Raw genomic sequence first — 10,613 nt, 5'->3', positions numbered from 1 at the left:
CCCTGTCTGTCGCACCATTCCTCCATCCCATAATTACTTTCTGCATTTCATTCAGCGAACCCAATCCTTCCTTTGCTCGTCTGCCAATTCCTCAGATGTTCAGAGAGCGAGCGCCGTGCGACTGGGCCGCTGAGCCGGGCCGGGCCAGGACCCGCCGTCTGGGCCGCTGCGGCGGCGTCTGCTTCGCTTGGACGCCGCACACGCGCCGCGTCTGTTCGCACAAACGAATGAAACGCCGGCCGTGGATCTGAGGCTGATTTATTATGCATGGGCTGCGTGTCTGTGGTCTGATTATCTCATACTGGAAAAACTGCTGCCGCCGCGTTTGTGACGCCTGCGTGTCCTCAGGCTGTCGGCGCTCATCCCCACTCTGTCTAGATAAGAGATGAGAGTCCAGATAGAGGGCGCGAGTGCGGAGGCTGAGGCCCATGAGAACCGGACCCGGCCTGTGGAATCCACTGTGGGAACCTTCCCATTGATCCTGTGAAAGGTGGAGAATAAAGGGCCTGAGCAGCCTTTCACAGAGCAGTGTGGCTGCGCGTCAACCGCGCCTGATACTGGAACCCTTGTCATCTTTCTGTCATGATCCATGGGATTATTAGTGTGGAGGTGGGGGCGCGAGTGGGCGATGAGCAGGGGAGGCTGCTCCTCCACGCAGGGGTCTAGGATATCAAAGCCACGAGGCTGTGGGGAGGATGGAGAGGGTGGATGCGACGGGAGGGTTCTGGGCCGGTGGGGGTTGGCTTTTGTTGCGTCCGCTCCACCAGGAGCCCGTGAAAGGATCGGAGAATCGGCCCGATCGGTCACGCTCCCGGGCCCTGGCCTGGGATTGGCTGGCGGCCGGGCAGATGTTGGAGCTGCAGCAGGGGGTTCTGGTGGTTTCAGCCCGGCGCTCCCACACTGTGGGGCGGTCACAGCGCCGAGGCCCCCGGCGCCGGCGCCGGCTCCGGCCGGGGCGGACGGACCCTGGTGCCGCTCGGCCTCTTCAGGATTCATCCGTTCATGGGCGTGAACCCTCCTCAGGACGCTGAGGCCGATCCTCACCGCACACGTGACAGCGCTTTTCAATTTTACTCCTGCAGAAACCCGTTATAATGCATGTGTTTTTGAGTCCATGTTATCTGTATAATCTCATTTTTAGAACATTCAGTCCATTTGAAAGCTTTAACATGATACAATGTTCATCATCCTGCTTTTGTTAGTAATTGAGCTGCCAAAGATGAAAGAGCATCGATGCCTTGCTAATATTTCCACCCAGTGAGTGAACTAATTAGGCAGATTAGTGGAGATTACACGTGTGTCGTTCCAGCGGCGCTGGTTCTGGTCCTGTAGCTCCGCGGCTCCTTATCCCCACTTTAACTGCAGCAGATCAGGGCGCGGTGGCAGCAGGCCGGTCCCGTGATGCAGATTCCAACCCTCCGCATCAGCAGGACAGAGCAGCGTCTGCGTCGCGTTCAGCCTCGCTGTCAGAAGAAAAACAGTTCCCATAAAGTGTCTCCTCAGCGTTTAGAGCTGTGGCGTAAACAAGCATCGAACCGTCTACTGATGCTCTTCACAGCATTCAAACCATAAAACATGAAAAGCCTCACTGGCAAATAATCACTGAAACCTTTGTTTCTGCAACTGGACTCAAATGAGGCAGCGTTTAATAAATCACAAACACTTCAGACACTTTCTCTCATTCCAAACAACGCGCAGTTTGTGGTACAGCCTGTTCTGGACTCGCACCTCGGGCTCAGCAGCAAATCAGCGTTTGGACAGTTGAACAGAAATGGACTCGTAATGATGATTGGTGGATTTCTCTTCTAAAACAGATGGTGTTACTGATGGTATAATCCTACGGGCCCAAACCCTTGAACCTGAGTTTAAAGAACAGTCCACAGCAAAGAGCAGCTTTTCAGAACAGGCGAGTTCATCAGAACCTCGCCCATCAGAACCTCGCCCGTCAGAACCTCGCTCGTCAGAACCTCGCTCGTCAGAACGTTGCTCGTCAGAACCTCGCTCGTCAGAACCTCGCCCATCAGAACCTCGCTCGTCAGAACCTCGCCCGTCAGAACCTCGCCCGTCAGAACCTCACTCGTCAGAACCTCAGCCCCGAGGCGTTTAAGGTCCACCTCTCGTTGTTTTCTCTGCCGTTTCTCTGCGCGGCTCATTCACTGCTCCACCTACTCGAACGCAAACGTCTGCGTCTTTCCTCCGCTGTATGTTTTAGATTTTCTGGAGACAAGGATAATGCTGAGTGATTAAAAGCAGGAGCAGCGCACAGGAAGGAATTTGGGATTGATTGAAATAATGACCGGTCCAGTTTGTCAGCGTTAAAGCCAAAAGGTCGAAGGGCAGCGCTTTTCAAAGGCCAGACAGGGGCTCCTTATCTGGCTCCACTGCGTTTGCAGGCTGCTGCCTTTGAAGCGCGGAGCTCCCGTAGGTAAAGCGTGGCGTGGGTCCAGCCGACCGGGCCGAGGACGCGTTCTGGTTGTGGTTATCGCTGAGCACATGCCGGCGCGTTGGGGAGATAACAGACTCAGAACCTCCTCGGCCCGGGTTACGGACAATGTCAACCTGAGCCAGGATTTCACATGTGTCCTTTATTTCATCCATTGCTCGAGATTGCGTCCGTGTGTGCAGCACAAAGCACAGCTCCACCTTGTTCCCATGTTCCAGCAGCAACGCCCACGTGTGCAGACGCATTTGGAGACATGCATTACAGAGAATGCAAAGGTACAGATCTCATAGTGAAGCAGCATTCCAGCGTAACCCCCTGGGGTAGATGACAGGCTTTTACTTAAAAGGGAAAAGGCATGCAGCGGGAGCCTCCAAGTCTGAAGAGGATATTAGAAAAATACACTGGAAGAAAGGCCCCTCTGGCCAAGTCTTTTTTCACTTTCAGGAGCAATTTTGTACCTTCAGAAGGAAACGTGTGTGCGGTGGAAAGGGGACAGGAGGAAGGGAGGGATGCTGTGTTTCTGTGTGCACAGGACGTAATGCAAACCAACTGGCCGGCCGTCACTCTCTATCTGTTCTGGAGGGGAGAGCCGGGCCCTCCGGTCAGGCCTGCACCTCCTTCCCTTCCTCCGTTCCTGCTTCACTTCTCAGACTCAACTGAAACGAAATAAAAGAGCAACTTAGTTGAGGTTTGGTGGGAAAATGGTCACAGTATTTTAATTGGAGACAAATTTGAGAAAGCCAAGTTTGGCTCATCAAACACTGGAGCACGAAGAAGACAACAAGAGCTCATCCAGCTGGACGCCGTTGCCTTGAGTCACGCGATTCGCTTGGCTGCTGAGTTCAGGGTTCAAGGCGACGAACCTCAGATGGGATCCGTTCACAGCCACGCTGCTGCCTAATCCGAGCAGCGCCACCAAAAGCAGCGGGCCCAATATGAGCCTTCCTGCAGTTGCTGGGTGCAGGTGGAGCCCGTGAGCGAGTTCGTTTGCTGAGCCTGAGTTTCCAATCTGAATGGCATCACAGAAAAAAGAGTGAAGCTGAGGTTGATTAAACTGCTCATAAATACATCCGACAAGATATTGGTGGCGCAGTGAGAGGACGTATTGTAGCGGTGGAACGTTTACGAGCGCTGAGCGTTTGTTAACACTCCATCTCCCCTTCTCCTAATCAGCCATTAGTGCGCTCCACCGGCCTCCTCTCATTAGCCAGGCTGACAGGTATAGAGAGCCTTTCATTCTCTGCACATTTATTATTGCCCGCTTTAATGAGCACTTTGGACCATCACCTCCGCTCTGTGATTTATGGCATTTTTAGCAGAGATCAGAGGCCCGGCCGTGGTGAGCCTGTGAAGCCGGCAGCCTTTCCTGACACCCTGGGCCTGGCCTGGCCGCTGGAGGGACACAGCTGGGCTCAACATGGCCAGAGGTGCGAACTCCCTGGGTTTAATGAGCTGATGGGAGAGGCGGATTACAGAGGAGGTCAAAGGTGACGGGACTGGGGCCATGGAGGCTGGTCCTAATATCCATGCGTCAGATTATAACATATAAGATTAACTCTGGTGAATAGTCAGGGGGGAAGTTGACATGCTTTAGCTGACAGGCCTGTCTGTGGCCTATTTTACAGCGTATGTGAAGACGTAAACGTCAGGTCGAGGTAAATGATGCGCGAAGGTCTTGCAGATAATAGATTAGACAAAGCTAGAGATGCACCCAGAACCTTTAACAGGCACCAGCTCTGGGTCCAGGGCTCAACGTGTGTTTAGGACCTGGAATCAACCACATACTGTACCTTTATGAGAGTTTCATGTCCGCCCCGTTTTTAAATGCATTTGTTTCTTTCTACACTCTCCATAGTGAGATGATTAAACAATTAACAGCCAGAAATGAATCCAACAAGTGTTCAAACCCTGATGATGTCCGGGAGAAAACAGTTTAGACACAGACGAGACTGGAATCGCCACAAAATGAAAGCTCATTATCGCTTCACCTTCACGTCCAAAAAGCGCAAATGTTTTCCAAAAAGCAAAATCATTTCTCTAAACAAACATGCACCATGATTGCTGTCCTCTGCAGCCAAGTGATTGCACAGTGGCTCCTAAAGGCTAGTCTTTATCTCATTATCTCCTAAATTTTCTTCCCCTGACAGCTCTGGGCCAACGAAGCCACCGTACAGTAGCAAGTCAGTCTCTCATTAGACTAAATATATGTGTGCAGCCGCAACATAATCAGTGGATGCAATCGTGAAGCTATTAAATGTTCGTATTATGCAGCACAAACAATCTATTTTAATTCTTTATTTCTTGACTGCAGCAGTAAAAACCTGCTTCATCGTGGACACCGTCATTTTAAATGCTTCTCAGCAGGTCGCTTGAGGAGCAGGCACCAGGTGATCGACTCACTCCCATCGTAGTCCGTGACTCTTGTTTTGAAAGTCACGCTTGGGAATCAGATTCTCTCAGAGGTCAGGGTCGTGTTTGCTGTGGCCCTGTGAGGAGGTGTCGGCCATCTTAGCATGAAACCGTAGCTGCCCGGTGCGCGTCTCTCTGACCCCCAGCGCTTCGGTATCAGCGCAGCGAAGCTGAGCCGCCCCAGGTTTTCCCCGTCGTGTCATCAATTCCACCCTGAGAGCGGAGCCTCCACCTGCCTTGTCTCTCATGTCTTTCGAGCAATTTGTGCCGGCTGCTCAGATTCCTTTCACATCTGATGCTTAAAAAAAAGAAAAGACTTCCTCTTATCGTCTGTGTCACGTTCACTGATTTTTTTTATTCACGCTGCAAAGAGCAATTGTGATGTTCTTCACATTCTCAGAGACACAAGAAAAGACTGTCATGGTCAAAGGTCACAGTGTGCAGTTAGAAAGATGCCAGAGCTCGTGTCTGCAGTCTGAATCGAGCTGTAAACCTGCAGCGCTTCATGTGCGGACACACCTAATTTCATTTGCGCATTCCAATACACTCCATTTCTTTTAGACAACACAGTCCATCAGGGCTCAGAGACAGAGCGAGGGAGGAAGTCCTGCGAGCTCACGCTGGGACGGGACATTAACTGCGAGAGCACACAGGCCATGAAATACACGCCAGTGTTTTATCCGCCTTTAACGGGGCCATAAAGCGACTCTCTGCCCTGATCAGGAGACCACAGGCACCGCGACAGCAGCCTCCATCCAGCGTTCCTGCTGCACCCTGAGCTCCCAGTGTCGGCCCATGGAGCGTACAGGAAGCGGGTGTAAATTCAGCTCCGGGGTCCGGGGGGACCCTCGTCCTGAGAGGAGCCCCTTCAGACAGCTCTATCTGGTTCCCAGTTGAACCGTCTCTCCTGGAGTCCCCGAGGGAGCCGCGATTTATGGGGCAGAGACGGAGAGAGGCCTGTGGGATGGAGCAGATTGTCCACGGATCGAGCTCGTCTCTGGCAGGAGGGGGAGGAAGGGGGAGACCGGCGGACGAGAGATAACAGATAACATGTTCGAGGAGGAGGAAGAGGCGTCATTATGAAGACATCAGTGTCTTCACTTCACATCTGCCTTTTTTCCCCACTTGTCCACTCTGTTCTGGGGGGAGATCTGCTGGTTTGATCCCTTCTCTCTCGTCAGTGACTGAATCATCACAGCGCTGTAGTTACTCGAACATTTGTTTATTTTGCTGCGTCTCCACGGCGATTATCTGCTGATATTCTGCCGTCGTTGTGCTCCTGGCCCTCGCTTCGTCCCGGATCATGCGTTCGACCGCTCATAAATGAGAGGCCTCCACCTGTGACGTGGGCACCGTCTGCCTCAGGACAGACAGGAAGCGAACACAGAGCCGGACGCTGAGGCAGCACATGCTCCATCAGCCTCCGCTTCCTCATCAAGCTCCAAACTCGGCTTCTCTGCTCAGTCCCTGAAAAGTGCTCAGAGCAACTTGGACATGTGCTCTTCTTGAAGTCGACAAGTGTGCGCTGCAAAAGCTGCCGTCAGGAATTCATGCTGACAGCTTCACGGCCTTGTCAGAAATAGATCCCAAATGATGGATGACGTGCGTCTTGAAAACGCCAGCTGGTAGATGTTTGTGTATTTGAGTACTGACATCTATATGCATGTGTGTGTGTGTGTTGGTGAACAGGATTACCACAGATTCCTCTCCTTTAACCGTCTGCCCCGGCCTCTGACCTCTACTCAACAGATTTCTGATGCATTCCTTGGAGCTGAGGACATTGGAAACGTGCACAAATAATCGTGTGCATTTACGGTGGAAATACATTTGAACACATTTTCTGTATTTATTGTTTGTTTTGGTGCATCATGGTAAAGACACTTTGATAACGCACAGCTAACTTCACAAAACAATGAGGGGGGTGTTTAAGGAAGAACACGGTTGATAGTTGATACAGGCTCCATTCATGTGTGCGGCCGTTATATGATCAGATGAGGGAGCGTGCTGACCTTTAACAGCTCCATGAAATCAGTCTGGGACTTTAAAATCCACACGTTGGGGTCCTGGATTGAACCTACAGCAGACGAGGCCGGCCCGATGGGAAACTGATTGCTTATTTAACTACTGTTTTATGGAAAACCCAGTGACAGGAAGCCCTTAAAACAGCAGCACTTACTATTTATATAGTCCCTTTTCGGAGTAAACACACTCTCGCTCGCCCCTCCTCCCTCTAGTAGACACCCTGCCGTTGAGGAATGCACCCATTCACAAGCTGGTGGCCATCTTGGAGGCTTGCCTCTCACTTCCTGTTTCCATGGATACGCTCCAGCGCTACGGGAGGTGATAAGGGTCCGCAGTCTCCGCTCCTACATCTCCTCATGTAGCTGGTTTTCTACATTACTTCATGCTGTTGAGAACAAGCTGGAAAAGCTCCTTTTCCCCCTCGTACACGTGTTTGTGTGCAGCTACGGGGCAGCTGTGTTCTGATCTGCTCCTCCAGCAATGCGCCATAAATCACAGGGTCCCCGTGAGCCTGTGGGACCCGGGGAAACATCGGACTTAAAGTGTAAAAATGATATTTCACATCGGGCTCTTGCTGCTGCGCTGCTCCCCAGATACCGGCTCCGGCCCAGAGCGGCTCCCGAACGCTTCCCCATCACATCTTCAGAACCGGCGTTCTTACCGAACCGTGGCGGCTCCAGTTCATATCCTATAAAACCCGTGTGTTGCAGCAGGTACGTGGTTTACAGTGTGGTGGAGGAAAATATGTTTTCACAAGTGGTAGGAGTGTAAAGATATACTGGCCCGGTCCCAGTTCACACCCTCGCCCCCACCGGCAGGGTAGGGTGTCCCATTTCCTCTGCACTGAAGGTAGGGCCCGGCACCAGAGCTATAGCCCCCTGTCAGAGGCAGCGTGGGTAACTACCCACAATGCATCATCAATCACCGGCCTAGGCTTCAGTTTTTTCATGCATAAGACATGAACACCGGTCCGTTTATCAGGAACGCCACTGGTGAAGCATCTGCGTCTGTGTGGAGGCGCTGTGGCGGTTCTACGCCGTGTACAGTTCTCACAGGCACCGTATCAGATTCAGGGAAGACTTTAAGAGAAGGTCAGAGGATGTGCAGGGTCACGGCGGTGTCGGGGGGTGAGGGGGGCACGCGGGGTTGTTCTACGCGCTGAAGCCCGGGGACATGTGTGAATAAGTGAGATGTTACACACTGATGAAATTCCCAGAGAGGCTACGATGGATAATGTGATCCAACAGCGGTGATGCAGAAACCAGATGGAACCCTCAGAGTTCTCCCTCCGTTCTTCTTTTACACATCCGCACACAAATTCAGCGGCGCTCCCAAACCTGCACACACACCTGTCCGAGGCAGAAGATGAACTGTCCTCCGAGGGAAAATACATTAAGTCAGTGTTGTAAAATCCTGTGATTGTCCTCACTCTTGTAAAGTGTTATTTTCTAATAAATGCAAAAGGAACCTGCTCCATAGAAGCAACAAGTGCATCCTATGTACATGTGGGTGGATTAAAAGCAGCAAAGCTCTGGTATTTTCTGCTTCTGACCAAAGCCCGGCTGCTCCGAGCAGATCCTGTTATCTGCGAGGGCCTTTTAATAGCGCGGGGAGTCGGGCGTCCCTCGGGCCCCTGCCGACAGAGTCAACACAAGCCGGCGCTGCTTTGCAGATCATAAACACTCTGTTGACAGTGGTCAGAGGCTTATTATCCTCACGGCAACACAGAGCGGGCTGCCAGTCAGAGCCCAGGAAGCCGGAGCGCCATTGTGTACAACGTGAAGCGTCGTGTTCTGCTGTGTGACCAGCGCTGATATGACGAGGGCGAGATACGAGCTGAATGTGGGCCAGAGGTCGTTGTACCTTTAGTGTCAGCGCTGCTCCTCCGATCCGGGCAGCGGACCCCAGGGGGCCAGAGACAAGCCAACACCGAGGGGATGAGAAGTGTCTGCGCTGTCAGCTTTGCTTCCCAGCGTGGCCTCTCCCCCTCAGCCGCGCACCCCCCGCCCCCACGGAGACCCTCCCTGGCCTTTGTGTGTGGACCCTGCTCCCTGTGGACTCGCCACTCTCTGGCCCTTTCACAAGCGACTGTGTCCAATCACACTGCTCACCCCCCTGTGAACCCAGAGCCTCCATCCCCAACCAGCTCCTGACCCTTAGAGAGAGAGAGAGAGAGGGAGAGAGAGAGAGAGAGAGAGAGAGAGAGAGAGAGAGAGAGAGAGAGAGAGAGAGAGAGAGAGAGAGAGAGAGAGAGATAGACTATTCTCCTCTCTCTAGCCTATCTCTCTCGCTCTCTCTCTCTCTCCGCTCTCTCTCTCTCCCTCTCTCTCTCTCTCTCTCTATCTCTCTCTCTCTTCTCTCTCTCTCTCTCTCCTTCTCTCTCTCCCTCTCTCCTCTCTCTCTCTGCTCTCTCTCTCTCTCTCTTCTACTCCTCTCTGCTCTCTCTCTCTCTCTCTCTCTCTGATCTCTCCGTCTCTCTATTCTCTCTCTCTCCCCCCTCTCCGAGGGCTCTCAGAGAGAGACAGAGAGAGAGAGGGAGAGCGAGAGAGAGGCGAATACTCTGCACTCAGTAATAAGTCACAGATTGTCCACAGCAAAAACAAATAGGAATAATGAAAAAGTAGTTTCCTTGGGATTAGCTGTCATGATGATGGGCTTATAAAGGCAGAGTCAATAAACATGTATATGTTCTACTACTAACTACCTGCTGGAAACTTAAACTCAATATGTAAAGACTCAGAGGAGTCAAAGTGAAGGCATCCGTCCTTCATCTCCATCCTTCGTGTTGTTTTCCGTGTCGGAGGTTCTGTTGGTCTGTTGGTTTTGGCCCTCTCTGGGCCGACCCGGCCTCCCAGGACCGGATCACGCCTTCGTCTGTCAGATGCCCGGCTGCACCTGCTGTCTGGTGCTGGAGCACACGCTGGAGCATCGATTAGCGCCTCAGAGGTGCCTCTGCTGTCTGCTGGAGCCTCACGCTGACAGCGCCCTCTGCCCCGGATCTCTGTGAGGAGCTGCACCCACAGAGCGGCCGCAGCCAACACTCAGAGCATCCAGCAGCAAGTGCGATGCCAGGGTGACTCGTAGCTCGTAGCGCAAACATCCCCCACCCACAGAACTTCATGTAAATTACACAACTACACAAACTAGTGAGTTCATACACACATATATAATAATCAACACATAATCAACTACACAAAAGTGTCCCACAGGTTCTGAGACGGTTCAGGCTGAGGTGTCTAAACCCAGATCTTCTCTTTGAGGAGGTTGAATTTTAGGCTAAACTTGAAATCGCAGACATTATTACATTTTTTTGTGATACAGCGCTATTATTTAATGCACTAAACCAATCAAACCAAATATCAGCACATTTAACTGATTTTGTTTTAAACCTTTACGTATTTTAGTGTAAACTTGTATTATGTTACTTTAAATATTGGCTACTTGGACTTTAATACTATATTATAGTATTTCTGGATTACCTGTATTTCATGAGAAAACCTTTAATTACAGATAAACAGAAAAAAAACGAACTAAAACAAATCAAATGTTGCGTCATTAACCTCCACCGAGAATAAAGCGTTTGAAGGTATCAGTGCAGATCAGTGCGCGTGAGGAGGGAGTGTCCCGAAAGGAAGTTTTCTTTGTCGTTAGATTGTAAAAGTTGTTAATGCACAGTGTACAAGGGCGACACCTCCCTCCCTCCTCCCTCCCCCCTCCCTCCCCCCAGGAGCCGCGCTGG

The sequence above is a fragment of the Betta splendens genome, chromosome 13 (genome assembly GCF_900634795.4).
Source record: "Betta splendens chromosome 13, fBetSpl5.4, whole genome shotgun sequence".
In the NCBI taxonomy this organism is placed as follows: Eukaryota; Metazoa; Chordata; class Actinopteri; order Anabantiformes; family Osphronemidae; genus Betta; species Betta splendens.
Note: the sequence above shows the minus strand (reverse complement) of the source record.